The sequence below is a fragment of the Bombina bombina genome, chromosome 2 (genome assembly GCF_027579735.1).
Source record: "Bombina bombina isolate aBomBom1 chromosome 2, aBomBom1.pri, whole genome shotgun sequence".
NCBI lineage: Eukaryota > Metazoa > Chordata > Amphibia > Anura > Bombinatoridae > Bombina > Bombina bombina.
In genome coordinates, this window is record NC_069500.1 from 363,630,366 (window position 1) to 363,647,201 (window position 16,836).

Below are 16,836 nucleotides of genomic sequence, written 5' to 3' on the forward strand. Positions count from 1 at the left end.
TCCCGTTCAGCAGCACATAAGCAGAGTGAGACGTAACATAGTGAGAATTTATAGGACAGGTACCTAAGCATGCAGTGTGAGGATGAGGTTATGAGTAACTAAACATCTCATCTTATACCAATGCATACTAACTATGCAAAGCTGAAAAGAGATAGAGCAACCAATGTTAAGCAACATATCAATTTACTTATATTATCTAATTTGCTTTGTAATCTTGGTGTCCTTTGTGGAAAATCATACCTATGTAGGCTCAGGAGCAGCAATGCACTACTGGGAGCTAGCTGTTGATTGGTGGCTGCTCGTATATGACATGCTCAGCTAGCTCTCTGTAGTGCATTGCTGCTTCAACAAAGGATATCAAGAAAGTATAGCAAATTTGATAATAAAAGTAAATTAGAAAATTGATTAAAATTGTATGTTCTATCTGAAACATGAGATTGTGGGTTTCATGTCCCTTTTTAACATGGAGTTAATATAATGGGAGGGGTGGTGAACTAATGGCAGTTGTGCCCAAAGTGACACACAAAGGATTTCTGCCAGCATGCCACTCCTTGGCTGCCACCGTACTGCCCTCCACTACCATATGCTCTCATAATGATTTGCTATCCCTTTGGTAAACTGAAAGTACCTTCCTTCCCAATGAAACCTATTCCCAGACACTCACAACCTAATATAGCATTTAGAATATTTACATAAAATATCAAGTAGGCAGCCTCCATAGCTGTGTGTTACAGGTTTCTTACTATTTTGTGGAACATTAAAAACTAAACAACATGTAAAAATTCCATGGACTAACAAGATTCATTTCGACCTCTTTAGGCCTGTATCTCTAATGTGGGATTCACTTGTTAGAAGGGCTTTGATTTACATCTGTAATACCAACAAAGAACAAAGGTTTATCTCACCTAGTCAAATTATGGTGCCAGTGCCTTACAAAGCAGTGTACACCAGGGCAAAGCGTTGTACCAGGAGCTGCAGCGATCTTTAAACTACAGGAAAGTTCTACTTTGTGAAAAGCATTACTGGACTAAAAATAAGCTGCATCCAGGTGGTAAATCGCCATAGAGCAAGCCACCAAGTTATTGAGCTGGTTGTTTGTTCCTGAGAGTGCACTTTATCTATTTGTATTATGTCTCCCTAAGGGAAAAAGGGCCAGACGTGGACTCCTTGCTCAGTGTGGTTAGAAGAATATGGCTGAACCTCACTGAGGAGGCCCAATGAAGGCCAAAACGATCGTCAGGGGTTGACGTGTTCCTTGTTCAGAGAGCAATTGCCTGGTATTTCAGCGCTGGACTGGACATAATAGGCGGGATCAGACTGATATACTATAGGAAAGTTCTACTCTGTAAAAAGCATTGCCGGGCTAAAAATAAGCTGCAATATCGACAAAAGATATACTGGCGCTAGAAAGCTATGGTAGCGAACTATAAGAAAACGAGATAATCTCAAAAATATAGGATAAAAAAATATATTTAATATAGGATAAAAATATTTAATAAATAACAATTAATAAAATAATATAGTGAACATGTGCAAATATACAATATATTAAATGATGTTCCTAGTTTAGGTTTGTACACCTAGCCTCTAAAGATGAGCTTGTTGAAAGCAAATTACAGAAGAGTAGGGTAAAATAAATATCCTAAACACAGGAGTATATATTGATTGTAGATAAAGACAAGGATGACAAAAATTCCCTATATATTAAATTAATAACTACTGGACGTCCAGTGTAACATATAAAATCAAGAGTATCACTAAAAAAATCAAGAGTTTCACTAAAAAAATCTTACACAATAGACGTTGTACATAAATTATACAAAATAGAGGCGGAAAGCTTATAGCAATGCACGCTGTTAGTAGTTTGGGAGTAGTGTGAGTCTATGTTTGACAGAGTAAACTCTCATATGTAGATGATCGTGCTCTATGAGTATTGGATCATACTATGTTCCATATGAGAGTGGTATCTTTTAAAGACGGCCGGTATAGAGGGGTCGCTGGAGACGTGGAGTGTCAGTCCAAAAATTTTTCCGTTCCTTTATTCTCTTCTTCGAGTTTGTGTCATGTGCCTTATCTCTTTCCGCGGTAGCTCTGTGTCTGGTGTAGCTCGATACAGTCTAGTCACCGTCTGAAGTCGTTCCGATCCGCGCGTGCTGCTAGCGTTGCAGCTCCAAGTCTCAGCTGTTGCTCGCAATGGTGTGTCGAGCAGCTGATGTTCCGTTGTTGGTTTCAGTTTGCGTATAGCGGCTGACGTATTTGTAAGAAAGGAAGAAAGTGTGAAAGTGTTCACCTATCATCCCAGATCATCCCATCCCATGCCATACTCTGAAGCAGAGGAACAGAGCAAGTGAAAGAGCCCACTTAACTACGGGTATTAACTGCAAAGACTCTAACAAGAACGGTTGAAGCTACTAAGTCGGTGACGTGAACAAATACATCAGCCGCTATATGCAAACTGAAACCAACAACGGAACATCAGCTGCTCGACACACCAACGCGAGCAACAGCAGAGACTAGGAGCTGCGACACTAGCAGCACACGTGGATCGGAACGACTTCAGACGGTGACTAGACTGTATCGAGCTACACCAGACACAGAGCTACCGGGGAAAGAGATAAGGCTTTTCTGAGCTACACAGGACACAAACTCGAAGAAGAGAATAAAGGAACGGAAAGTTTTTTTCTACTGACACTCCACGTCTCCAGCGACCCCTCTATACCGGCCGTCTTTAAAAGGTACCACTCTCATATGGAACATAGTATGATCCAATACTCATAGAGCACGATCATCTACATATGAGAGTTTACTCTGTCAAACATAGACTCACAATTTTTTTTAGTGAAACTCTTGATTTTATATGTTACACTGGACGTCCAGTAGTTAATTTAATATATAGGGAATGTTTGTCATATTTGTCTTTATCTGCAATCAATATATACTCCTGTGTTTTAGGATATTTATTTTACCCTACTCTTCTGTAATTTGCTTTCAACGAGCTCATCTTTAGAGGCTAGGTGTACAAACCTAAACTAGGAACATCATTTAATATATTGTATATTTGCACATGTTCACTATATTATTTTATTAATTGTTATTTATTAAATATTTTTATCCTATATTAAATATATTTCTTCTACAAGATACGAGTCCACGGATTTCATCCTTACTTGTGGGATATTAACCTCCTGCTAACAGGAAGTGGCAAAGAGCACCACAGCAGAGCTGTATATATAGCTCCTCCCTTCCCTCCACCCCCAGTCATTCTCTTTGCCTGTGTTAGTAATAGGAAGAGGTAAAGTGAGGTGTTGTCTTAGATTCTTCAATCAAGAAGTTTTTTATTTTAAATGGTACCGGTGTGTACTATTTTCCTCAGGGAGATATGGAATGAAGAAGATTTCTGCCCTGAGGTTGATGATCTCAGCAGATGTAACTAAGATCCATTTTGGTTCCCACAGAGCTTCTGAAGGTAGTGCAAGAGAAATCTTCAGTGTGGAGACAGTGTCATGCTACAAGCAGCATTGAGCTATGTTCAGTCTTTATTTCTGAGGAGACATGTTATATCAGAGCTGGCTGACTGACAATTTTCCCTGTAATGGAAGGGGTAATCAGTAGACCTGGATGGCACAAGATGTTACTGACATTACTAGTTAACCATATTGATTACAATGAGTATGTATTCAAGAGGGGCTTGACACTGGGGAAGGTATCTGTGACACTTTATATGTTTATGTATGGCATACAGTGTGTGCGATAACATCAGGGGATCACATGGCTTTTCAGTACCGCTTACCATGCGGTTAAAGAGACATTTTATTATAGCATAAGTTTGTTTGGGGTGAAAACATCAGAAAGACCTCATGGCTTTTTTAAACCGCTTCCCATGCGGTTATGGAGAGATCATGCGACGCCCACGGTGGGCGGGGCCTAATTCGCACGCTCAGACGCGCAATTTCTCCTCACTAGAAGGCAGCAGGCACTAGCTTCGGTGGGGCCTAAAAGTTGAGATTCAGTCACCGGATCGTTGTTGAATCCATTTTGTGTTCCCAGGGGGACAGGTAGGCGCCGCAGCAGAGCTGTGGGGAGGTGCAGGGGCTGTTATCGTTGTTTAAAGTTTATTTTCTAGATAAAAGAGACTTTTTACAGGATGATTTAGTTTATTGCTCAACTAGTGCAATAAAAATTGAACTGTTTAGCATAAGATTTAAGTGCTAAAGATCGTTTTTTTTTGTGCAGACAGAAAAATTGTTGCTCTTTTATTATTTAAAGGCGCAGTATTTTTTTTTTCCAAAATTTTCTTGATACCACAATTAAGGTTAAAAGACATCCATTGTGGCTAATGCTAGTTTAACATGTCTGAAAGTGAAGAAAATACTTGTTCTATGTGTTTAGAGGCCAGTGTGCAACCTCCCCTTACTTTCTGTACCTCTTGTACTTAAAGAGCCTTACAATGTAAAAATCATATTTTATGTAAAGAAAGTGTGCCTAAGGATGATTCTCAGTCTGAAGAGAATCAGGATATGCCATCTAATTCTCCACAAGTGTCACAACCTTTAACACCCACACAAGCGACGCCAAGTACCTCAAGTGCGTCTAATTATTTTACTCTGCAGGATATGGCTGTAGTTATGTCAACTACCCTTACAGAAGTATTATCTAAGTTACCAGTGTTACAGGGTAAACGCAGTAGGACAGGAATTAATGTGAATACTGAGTCCTTGATGCTTTGTTGGCGATTTCCGATGTACCCTCACAGGGCTCTGAGTTGGGGGTCTGGGAATTGTTGTCTGAGGGAGAACTTTCAGACCCAGGAAGTATGTTACCCCAGACAGATTCGGACATCATGTCCTTTAAGTTTAAGCTTGAACACCTCCGCCTGTTACTTCGGGAGGTTTTAGTGACTCTGGATGATTGTGACCCTATTGTAATACCACCAGAGAAATTGTGTAAAATAGACAAATATCTAGAGGTACCTACTTACACTGATGTTTTTCCGGTTCCTAAAAGAATTTCGGAAATTATTAAGAAGGAATGGGACAGACCGGGTATACCGTTCTCTCCTCCACCCAGATTTTAAGAAAATGTATCCCATATCGGACACCATTCGGGACTCTTGGAAGAATGTCCTTAAGGTGGAGGGAGCTATATCTACCCTGGCTAAGCGTACAACTATTCCTATTGAGGACAGTTGTGCTTTCCAAGACCCTATGGATAAGAAGTTAGAGGGTCTTCTAAAGAAATAATTTATTCATCAGGGTTTCCTTTTACAACCAACAGCTTGCATTGTTCCGGTTACTACTGCAGCAGCTTTTTTGTTTGATGCTCTAGAAGAGTCTCTGAAGTTTGAGACCCCTTTAGAGGACATTTTGGATAGAATTAAGGCTCTCAAGCTAGCTAATTCTTTTATTACAGATGCCGCCTTTCAAATTGCTAAATTGGCGGCAAAAAATGCAGGATTTGCCATTTTAGCGCGTAGAGCATTATGGCTAAAATCATGGTCTGCTGATGTGTCATCTAAATCTAAGCTCTTAGCTATTCCTTTCAAGGGTAAGACCCTATTCGTGCCTGAGTTAAAGGAAATCATTTCTGACATTACTGGAGGTAAAGGTCACGCCCTACCTCAGGATAAGTCTGTTAAGATGAGGGGTAAACAAAATAATTTTCGTTCCTTTCGAAATTTTAAAGGAGTACCCTCTGGTTCCGCTTCTTCCACAAAGCAGGAAGGGAATTTTGCTCAGTCCAAGTCCGTCCGGAGACCCAACCAGGCTTGGAACAAGGGTAAACAACCCAAGAAGCCCGCTGCTGCTACAAAGACAGCATGAAGGGACGGCCCCCGATTCGGGACCGGATCTAGTAGGGGGCAGACTTTTTTCTTTGCCCAGGCTTGGGCAAGAGATGTTCAGGACCCCTGGGCACTGGAAATCGTGACCCACGGATACCAACTGGAATTCAAGGATTTTCTCCCAAGAGGGAGATTTCTTCTTTCACGATTGTCTGTAGACCAGATAAAAAGAGAGGCGTTCTTACGTTGTGTAAAAGACCTCTCCACTATGGGAGTAATTTGCCCCGTTCCAAGACTAGAACAGGGACAGGGATTTTACTCAAATCTTTTCATGGTTCCCAAAAAAAGAGGGAACGTTCAGACCTATTTTAGATCTCAAGAGTCTAAACAAGTTTCTCAGGGTTCCATCCTTCAAGATGGAGACCATCCGAACAATTTTACCAATGATCCAGGAGGGTCAATATATGACTACCGTGGATCTGAAGGATGCATACCTTCATATTCCTATTCACAAGGATCATCATCAGTACCTAAGGTTTGCCTTCCTGGACAAACATTTTCAGTTCGTGGCTCTTCCCTTCGGGTTGGCCACAGCACCCAGGATCTTCACAAAGGTTCTAGGGTCCCTTCTGATGGTTCTCAGACCGTGGGGCATAGCAGTGGCGCCTTATCTGGACGATATATTGATTCAGGCGTCGACTTATCATCTGACGAAATCTCATACAGACACAGTGTTGTCCTTTCTGAGAACTCACGGATGGAAGGTGAACCTAGAAAAAAGAGTTCACTAGTTCCACGGACAAGGGTTCCCTTCTTGGGAACTCTGATAGACTCTGTAGACATGAAAATATTTCTGACGGAGATCAGAAAATCAAAAATTCTAAATACTTGCCGAGCCCTTCAGTCCAATCCTCGGCCATCAGTGGCTCAGTGTATGGAGGTAATTGGATTAATGGTAGCGGCAATGGACATCATTCCGTTTGCTCGTTTTCATCTCAGACCACTGCAGCTGAGCATGCTCGGACAGTGGAATGGGGACTATGCAAATTTATCTCCTCAGATAAATCTGGATCAAGAGACCAGAGACTCTCTTCTTTGGTGGTTGTCGCCAGATCATCTGTCCCAGGGGACGTGTTTCCGCAGTGACAACAGACGCCAGCCTACTGGGCTGGGGTGCAGTCTGGAATTCCCTGAAGGCTCAGGGTGTATGGACTCAGGTGGAGTCTCTACTTCCAATCAATATTCTGGAGTTGAGAGCAATATTCAATGCGCTTCAGGCGTGGCCTCAGTTGGCTTCGGCCAAATTAATCAGATTCCAATCGGACAATATCACTACTGTGGCTTATATCAATCATCAGGGGGGAACGAGGAGTTCCTTGGCGATGATAGAAGTATCCAAGATAATTCGATGGGCGGAGGCTCACTCTTGTTATCTGTCTGCAATATACATCCCAGGAGTAGAGAACTGGGAAGCGGATTTTCTAAGTCGACAGACTTTTCATCCGGGGGAGTGGGAACTCCACCCGGAGGTGTTTGCCTCACTGATTCTCCGATGGGGCAGACCGGAATTGGATCTGATGGCATCTCGACAGAATGCCAAGCTTCCAAGATACGGATCCAGGTTGAGGGATCCTCAGGCCGAACTGATAGATGCCTTGGCAGTGCCTTGGTTGTTCAGCCTAGCTTATGTGTTTCCATCGTTTCCTCTCCTTCCACGCGTGATTTCTCGGATCAAACAGGAGTGAGCTTCAGTAATTCTGATCGCGCCTGCGTGGCCACGCAGGACTTGGTATGCGGATCTAGTGGACATGTCCTCTCTGCCACCGTGGAAACTTCCATTGAGACAGGACCTTCTCAATCAAGGACCTTTCCAACATACAAATCTAAATTCTCTGCAGCTGACTGCTTGGAGATTGAACGCTTGATTTTATCTAAGCGGGAATTCTCCGATTCGGTCATCGATACTTTGATACAGGCACGTAAGCCTGTCACTAGAAAAATCTATCATAAGATATGGCGTAAATATCTTTTTTGGTGTGAATCCAAGGGCTACTCATGGAGTAAAGTTAGGATTCCCAGGATTGGAGAAATGATTAGAGAAAGGATTATCAGCGAGTTCCTTAAAGGGACAGATTTCTGCTTTGTCAATTTTGCTTCACAAACGTTTGGCAAATGTTCCAGATGTTCAGTCTTTTTGTCAGGCTCTAACCAGAATTAAGCCTGTATTTAGACAAATTGCTCCACCTTGGAGTTTGAGTTTAGTTCTTAGAGTTCTTCAAGGAGTTCCGTTTGAACCCATGCATTCCATAGATATTAAATTATTATCTTGGAAAGTTATGTTTTTGGTTGCTATTTCTTCTGCTCGTAGAGTTTCTGAGCTTTCAGCATTACAATGTGATTCGCCTTATCTTATCTTTCATTCTGATAAGGTGGTTTTGCGTACCAAACCTGGATTTCTTCCTAAGGTTGTTTCAAATAAGAATATTAATCACATAACCTGGACATGGTCCGTGCCTTGAAGTTTTACTTGCAGGCGACTAAGGATTTCCGTCAATCATCTTCATTATTCATTGTTTATTCTGGAAAGCGTAGGGGTCAGAAAGCTACGGCTACCTTTCTTTCTTTTTAGCTGAAGAGTATCATCCACCTGGCATATGAGACTGCTGGACAGCAGCCTCCTGAAATAATTACGGCTCATTCTACTAGGACTGTGGCTTCCCCATGGGCTTTTAAAAATGAGGCTTCTGTTGAACAGATTTGCAAGGCTGCGACTTGGTCGTCTCTTCATACTTTTTCCAAATTTTCCAAATTTGATACTTTTGCTTCTTCTGAGGCTGTTTAGGTCTCTGTCTTGTCCCTCCCGTTTCATCCGTGTCCTGTAGCTTTGGTATTGTATCCCACAAGTAAGGATGAAATCCGTGGACTCGTCGTATCTTGTAGAAGAAAAGTAAATTTATGCTTACCTGATAAATTAATTTCTTCTACGATACGACAAGTCCACGTCCCTCCCTGTCATTTTTCAGACAGATTTAAATTATATTTTTTATAACTTCAGTCACCTCTGCACCTTTTAGCTTTTCCTTTTTCTTCCTAAACCTTTGGTCGAATGACTGGGGGTGGAGGGAAGGGAGGAGCTATATATACAGCTCTGCTGTGGTACTCTTTGCCACTTCCTGTTAGCAGGAAGTTAATATCCCACAAGGATAAAATCTGTGGACTCATCGTATCGTAGAAGAAATTAATTTATCAGGTAAGCATTAATTTACTTTTTTTATCCTATATTTTTGAGATTATCTCGTTTTCTTATAGTTCGCTACCATAGCTTTCTAGCGCCAGTATATCTTTTGTCGATATCTCAGTTTCCCCTCGGGTCCTTTGAGAGGGGCCCTCCTTATACTTGGCTATTGGTAGAAATTATTGCGGATTCTCCCTCTCCTTGTAAAAATAAGCTGCACCCAGGTGGTAAATTGCCATAGAACAAGCTAACAAGTTATTGAGCTAGTTGTTAGTTTCTGAGAGTGCACTTCTCTCTGCATGTATTATGTCTCTCATATGGATCGTAGTGTACAGTAAACGGTTACATCTTACTGCCACAGATGCACTGCAGTGGTTAAATGCTAAGCCAGAGAATAGAAACACCAACACTACACTAGGCTATACCACATGCAATACCAGTGAACGCTCCGATGCATTTAGACATCAAAATCAGACAATGAGGGCTCAGAACTGGGATGCTAAACAAATTATCTTTGCAGCTTCTCACTGCTAAATCGCTCTGCTGTCACTGTAGTTAACCAATTGATCCTTCAAATTCTGTAGAGCCAAAAACCATACTCTTAGAACATCACAATCTGCTTACATCTATAAGATATTCATGTAGGTTGTCATCAGTGTTCCCTCTAAGGGCAGTTTTGTGTGTGGCCCAAAAGTGAAACCGTTAATTAGAGCAATTAGCGAACACTATACAATACAGACTACAAGATGTGGCTCCCTTATTAACTGTTTCACTGCTGGGCCGCTCACAAAACTGGCCTTAGAGGGAACACTGGTTGTAATCCTCCTGGTACTTGGACCAGGAGTGCTGAGACGTGAGCATAACACATGAGTTTAACATCTCTATTGAGGATAAAAATGACCAAACAATTAAGAATCTGTGCTCTAGATCAAAATTACAAAATGTATACAATCTGAAAGACTTGCATTTGTAGTGATCGCAGTCCAAGAAGGATGAGCAAAAGAAGCTGATGATTCAGCCACCAAGACAGAGACTGACTTGTTCTGTGTCCTAAATGAATCCTTTGAGATAGCTGAATATGATCCCCACTGCTGAAGCATACAAAGCTAAAGAGGCTTTATGTGCAAACGGAATAGCATCCTATGCGGCAATCATGAGACCTAACACCTCCATGTAAAGAGCAACTAAGGGAAAAGAAAGAGACTGAAGGTTTAGACAAGCCGACACTAGCTTCAACCTTCTTTGATTTGTCAAAGAAAGTCTCATTGAAATGGAATCTATCTGAACCCCCAGAAAAACAACTTGTGTCTGAGGAACCAGCAAACTCTTTGGAAAATTGATTTTCCAACCATGTTGTCAAAGAAACATGCTGGTGTGCGATTCTTCTAAATTAAAAGATGGAGCTTCAACCAAGATATAGTCCAGATAAGGAAACAACGCAATACTTCTCTGATCACAGAGAAAAGGGTACCCAGAACTTTTGAGAATATTCTGGGAGCTGTAACCAGACCAAATGGTAGAGCAACAAACTGAAAGTGCCAGTCTAGAAAAGCAAACCTTAGAACCTGATAATGTTCACTGTGAATAGGAACATGAAGGTAAGCATACTTGAAATCTATTGTGGACATAAACTAACCTTGCTGAACAAACGGCAGAATAGTCTGAATATTCTACATTTTGAAAGTAGGAACTTTAAGAAATATGTTAAGAGCTTTCAGATCCAGAACTAGTCTGAAAGTTCCTTCCTTCTTTGGAACAATGAATAGATTGCAATAAAACCCCTTTCCCTGTTCCAATAAAGGAACAATCACTCCCATAGATACTTCATCCAAAACTGACAAAAAAAGGCCTTCACTGGATTTTTTGGAACATTGGACATGGGATGCCTTGTTCTGAAACCTATTCGGTACCCTGAGAGACTATATTTCAAACTCAGGGATCCTTAACAGACTGAAATTAAGCTTCCTGAAAAATGTGCAACCTGTCCCCTACCAGAGTCTCTGGATCGGGAGCTGTAATTTAATGCAGACTTGGACGAGGAAGTAGATTTTTTTTATCTGCTTAGACCTGTTCCAGTTTGTACTTGGCTTCCAGACAGAACCAGAGATACCCTGCTTCTGAAGGGAGAAAACAGATTTGTGTTCCCCGTTATGCTGGGAAAACTATTAGAATCTTTAGATTTACCTTTGGACTTCTTGTCCTGAGGAAGAAAAGCTCCCTTACCTCCAGTCACAGTAGAGATAGTAGAATCCAAACCAGAACCAAAGAACATCTTTCCCTTTAAAAAAAAGGGATAAAAGCCAGAATTTAGGAACCATATCGGCAGACCAATACTTTAAACCAAAAAACCCTTCTAGAAAGTACTGCTAAAGACATACTTTTAGCATTAATCTTAAAGGGATAGTTAAGTCTAAATTAAACTTTCATGATTCAGATATGGCATGTAATTTTTAAACAACTTTCTAATTTACTTTTATCATTAAATTTGCTTTGTTCTCTTGGTATTCTTAGTTGAAAGCTAGGTAGGCTCATATGCTAATTTCTAAGCCTTTGAAGGCCACCTCTTATCTAAATGTATTTGACAGTTTTTCACAGCTAGAGGGGGTTAGTTCATGTGTATCATATAAATAACATTGTGCTCACGCACATGGAGTTATTTAGGAGTCAGCACTAATTGCCTGAAATGCAAGTCTGTCAAAAGATCTGAGATAAGGAGGCAGTCTGCAGAAGCTTAGATACAAGGTAATTACAGAGGTAAAAAGTATATTTCTATAACAGTGTTGGTTATGCAAAACTGTGGAATTGTAAATAAAGGGACTATCTTTTTAATCAATAACATTTGTGGTGTTTACTACCCCTTTAATCATGTAAAAAACATCATAAGAAATGAAAGCATTAGCATATTTAAGGAACTCCAAAAGGTTAAAAAAAATCTTCACTAGGGGGCGGAGCTTACTCTCAAAGCGGCAAGACGTGTCTTAGTGAAGCTCCGTGAGTTTGATAAGATTTCTGCAAAATTGCCGACATTAAACTTACAAGATTTAAAAATTTAAGATCAGGTTCACTTTCCTAAATTGTGGTATTCTCAGAGTGGAAGATTCGACTACGTCTTAGCCTATGCTCTTTGGGACAGCTACATGATAACTTTTCCATAGGCCCGGAAGCCATCTTGCAATCTAATGCGATCACGCAATATGAGAAACATACTGTATGAAGTGAGTCCTGTATGAATAATTGAACGTAGGTCTGGGGCTGCCGCAATCTAACCCCCCTCCCCCCAATACCGGGGTTATTATATCCTGCAACAGGATAAATACTACTACTACAAAATCTCAACATAAAAGGGAACCATCTATAACATTATTAAGATACTGAGCCGCTGAGAGTTCACCCTAAATATGGAGCTAGTGGACAAATGGGAAAGCAGAATAAAACAGCTAATGGAGGATCAAAACCTGAAATCCGAGCTGTGTAACCTCTTTATCATGTCGATGCCCCTCGTAGACATCCAAATCATGGAAAAGTGTGAGCCCATAGAAGATTGCAACACTAGTCCTCCGCCAACTATGCTGGTACATAAACAGGAGGACTCAGTGAATTCGATAGGACGTATACATGGGCCAGTGCTCTCAAATAGCCCTACACAGCCCATACAGCAAAGTGCGACAATCCAGGAAGACCTACCAGACATCATGGGGAAGAGCGTCTCCACAACTAAGCACCATTTCAAGATGGCGACCACTTGTAGGGAACAGAAAGGAGATTTCCCTGGAACTAATCGTCTGGTCTATCCTACTCTGACCAATGAGTACAGTGACATATACCAACCACTGACTCCCGATGGCGTTCGGAACCTAACCAGGGGTGTGCTCTCCTTAATCTCTGAAAACTGGAGGTATGTGAGACATGATCATAACTTGGAGCATACTAGAATGCAAGGAAAGTAACTGGTGAAACAATATAAGTGGAAACTTCACTTTAATCCAAAGCTTCAGATACATCTGTAGACGTCACATAACATATTGTCCTTGAAGAGAGACATGCAAGCTATAAACATATAGGCAAGGCGGGTGAGACTAGTAATTCAAAATATGAACACAGAATATCTAAGACAGATGGGCTCTATCCCTCATATACCTCCGTGTAAGAAAACACATATAGAGGGTGAGTATGGGGAGACCCTGTACTATTGCGCTAAACAGATAAACCAACTAGCAGGTATAATACTCTCTAATACTTCTAAAGGATATGTATAGCGCTTTAACTGCCTAGATAGCTGTACCAATTGCAATACGGTTTCACTCACCCACCCTCCGATAGCAGCTGTCAGAGTCACGTATCCTCTATTTCTCCCACACTGGGTGTAATCACTGTTTCCTGTTACACATGGCTCCAAAAGCAGAACTAGCACTAAACAGCTTCCTCGGAGCACTAGCAGGCTCCTCCCATGGGCTCTTCTGAGTGGGTAGTAGTACGTGACAAATCCTCACTGTGCTGTTGTGACGTAATGGCTGAAGGGCGCAATAGGTAGTGGTGATTTTCAATCAAGCAGGCTACTGAAAGAGCTCAAAGAGGACAAAAAGCGGACCCCTGTAGTTCGTGGTTAAACACAGCAAAAAAGAGGAGAAAGTCCCAGAACTTGAGTCATAAAAATCAAAACTTTATTCCATAGATTTAAAAATTGGAGACAGGAAAACGGCAAACTGTTCTCTGCTCTGGAACAGTTTGCCGTTTTCCTGTCTCCAATTTTTAAAACTATGGAATAAAGTTTTGATTTTTATGACTCAAGTTCCGGGACTTTCTCCTCTTTTTTGCTAGAATGCAGGGACTTTATCCGGAGCTATGGCTGCCTGTAAGGTCCTTTCGGACCCCACGATGTGGTGTGGGATAAAGAGAATACCTACACCGACCCCAACGTTTCTCCTACATAGTTTAACATGGAGTGTTACTGGGGGGAAGATGGAGTTGATTTATGCAAGACAGACTATCTATATGGACATAAGCTCGCATTTGGCCACCAAACATATTTTTTATTTACTCCCTAAAGGCATATGATGTTTGATAGCCTGCCAATTAACAGTCAATAGTTAAGTTAGGAATTTTGAGAGTTGTTACCGTTTTAAGCTGCTCTGTTTAGTAGTCCTGAAATGTTATGTATAATGTTTATTACCCTCACTAACGGCTAGATTTAGAGTTCTGCGGCCAAAGGGGTGCGTTAGCTACGCATGCTTTTTTTCCCCCGCACCTTTTAAATACCGCTGGTATTTAGAGTTCACAGAATGGCTGCATTAGGCTCCAAAAAAGGAGCGTAGAGCATAATTTAACGCCACTGCAACTCTCGATACCAGCAGTGCTTACGGACGCGGCCAGCTTCAAAAACGTGCTCGTGCACGATTCCCCCATAGAAAACAATGGGGCTGTTTGAGCTGAAAAAAAACCTAACACCTGCAAAAAAGCAGCGTTCAGCTCCTAACGCAGCCCCATTGTTTGCTATGCGGAAACAGTTCCTAAGTCTGCACCTAACACCCTAACATGAACCCCGAGTCTAAACACCCCTAACCTTACACTTATTAACCCCTAATCTGCCGCCCCCGCTATCGCTGACCCCTGCATATTATTATTAACCCCTAATCTGCCGCTCCGTACACCACGGCAAGCTACATTATAGCTATGTACCCCTAATCTGCTGCCCCTAACACCGCCGACCCCTATATTATATTTATTAACCCCTAATCTGCCCCCCTCAACGTCGCCTCCACCTGCCTACACTTATTAACCCCTAATCTGCCGAGCGGACCGCACCGCTACTATAATAAAGTTATTAACCCCTAATCCGCCTCACTCCCGCCTCAATAACCCTATAATAAATAGTATTAACCCCTAATCTGCCCTCCCTAACATCGCCGACACCTAACTTCAAGTATTAACCCCTAATCTGCCGATCGGAGCTCACCGCTACTCTAATAAATTTTTTAACCCCTAAAGCTAATTCTAACCCTAACCCCCCCCCCTAAGTTAAATATAATTTTATTCTAACGAAATAAATTAACTCTTATTAAATAAATTATTCCTATTTAAATCTAAATACTTACCTGTAAAATAAACCCTAATATAGCTACAATATAAATTATAATTATATTGTAGCTATTTTAGGATTAATATTTATTTTACAGGCAACTTTGTATTTATTTTAACCAGGTACAATAGCTATTAAATAGTTAAGAACTATTTAATAGTTACCTAGTTAAAATAATTACAAAATTACCTGTAAAATAAATCCTAACCTAAGTTACAATTAAACCTAACACTACACTATCAATAAATAAATTAAATAAACTACCTACAATTATCTACAATTAAACCTAACACTACACTATCAATAAATTAATTACATAAAATACCTACAAATAAATACAATTAAATAAACTAACTAAAGTACAAAAAATAAAAAAGAACTAAGTTACAAAAAATAAAAAAATATTTACAAACATTAGAAAAATATTACAACAATTTTAAACTAATTACACCTACTCTAAGCCCCCTAATAAAATCACAAAGACCCCCAATATAAAAAAAATGCCCTACCCTATTCTAAAATTAAAATAGAAAAGCTCTTTTACCTTACCAGCCTTGAAAAGGGCCCTTTGCGGGGCATGCCCCAAAGAATTCAGCCATCATCTTCCAGCCGACGCGGAACATCCTCTTCTACCGACGCCTACTCGCCGAATGACGGTTCCTTTAAATGACGTCATCCAAGATGGCGTCCGTCGAATTCCGATTGGCTGATAGGATTCTATCAGCCAATTGGAATTAAGGTAGGAAAATTCTGATTGGCTGATGGAATCAGCCAATCAGATTGAGCTCGCATTCTATTGGCTGATCAGAACAGCCAATAGAATGCGAGCTCAATCTGATTGGCTGATCGGATCAGCCAATCGGATTGAACTTGAATATGATTGGCTGATTCCATCAGCCAATCAGAATATTCCTACCTTAATTCCGATTGGCTGATAGAATCCTATCAGCCAATCGGAATTCGAGGGACGCCATCTTGGATGACGTCATTTAAAGGAACCGTCATTCGGCGAGTAGGTGTCGCTTGAAGAGGTTGGATCCGCGTCGGCTGGGAAGAAGATGGCTCCTCTCCGCTCCGGAAGAAAGAAAGAAGATTGAAGATGTGGCTTGATAGAAGACTTCATCCCGATGATGGACTTCCGACTTCAGCCCGATGGATTTCTTCAGCCGCCGCTTGGATCCAGACTTCAGCCCGAGGATGGACATCACTCTTCAGCCCCCCACTTGGGCTTGGATCAAGACATCGGAGGCTCTTCTGGACAGATCGGGACGCGGTGAGGTGAAGACAAGGTAGGGAGATCTTCAGGGGCTTAGTGTTAGGTTTATTTAAGGGGGGTTTGGGTTAGATTAGGGGTATGTGGGTGGTGGGTTGTAATGTTGGGGGGGGGTATTGTATGTGTTTTTTTTCCATGCAAAAGAGCTTAATTCTTTGGTGCATGCCCCGCAAAGGGCCCTTTTCAGGGCTGGTAAGGTAAAAGAGCTTTGAACTTTTTTAATTTAGAATAGGGTAGGGCAGTTTTTTATTTTGGGGGGGCTTTGTTATTTTATTAGGGGGCTTAGAGTAGGTGTGATTAGTTTAAAATTGTTGTAATATTTTTCTAATGTTTGTAAATATTTTTTTATTTTTTGTAACTTAGTTCTTTTTTAATTTTTGTACTTTAGTTAGTTTATTTAATTGTATTTATTTGTAGGTATTTTATTTAATTAATTTATTGGCAGATTAGGGGTTAATACTTGAAGTTAGGTG

The 16,836-nt window shown here is 40.9% G+C and overlaps 1 protein-coding gene across 11 annotated transcripts in view; it reads right to left on the bottom strand.

Annotated features, from left to right (window-relative positions):
• Positions 1-16,836, bottom strand: part of PITPNM2 (phosphatidylinositol transfer protein membrane associated 2) — a 545,415-nt gene that overhangs the window by 5,593 nt on the left and 522,986 nt on the right. The window lies entirely within an intron of this gene.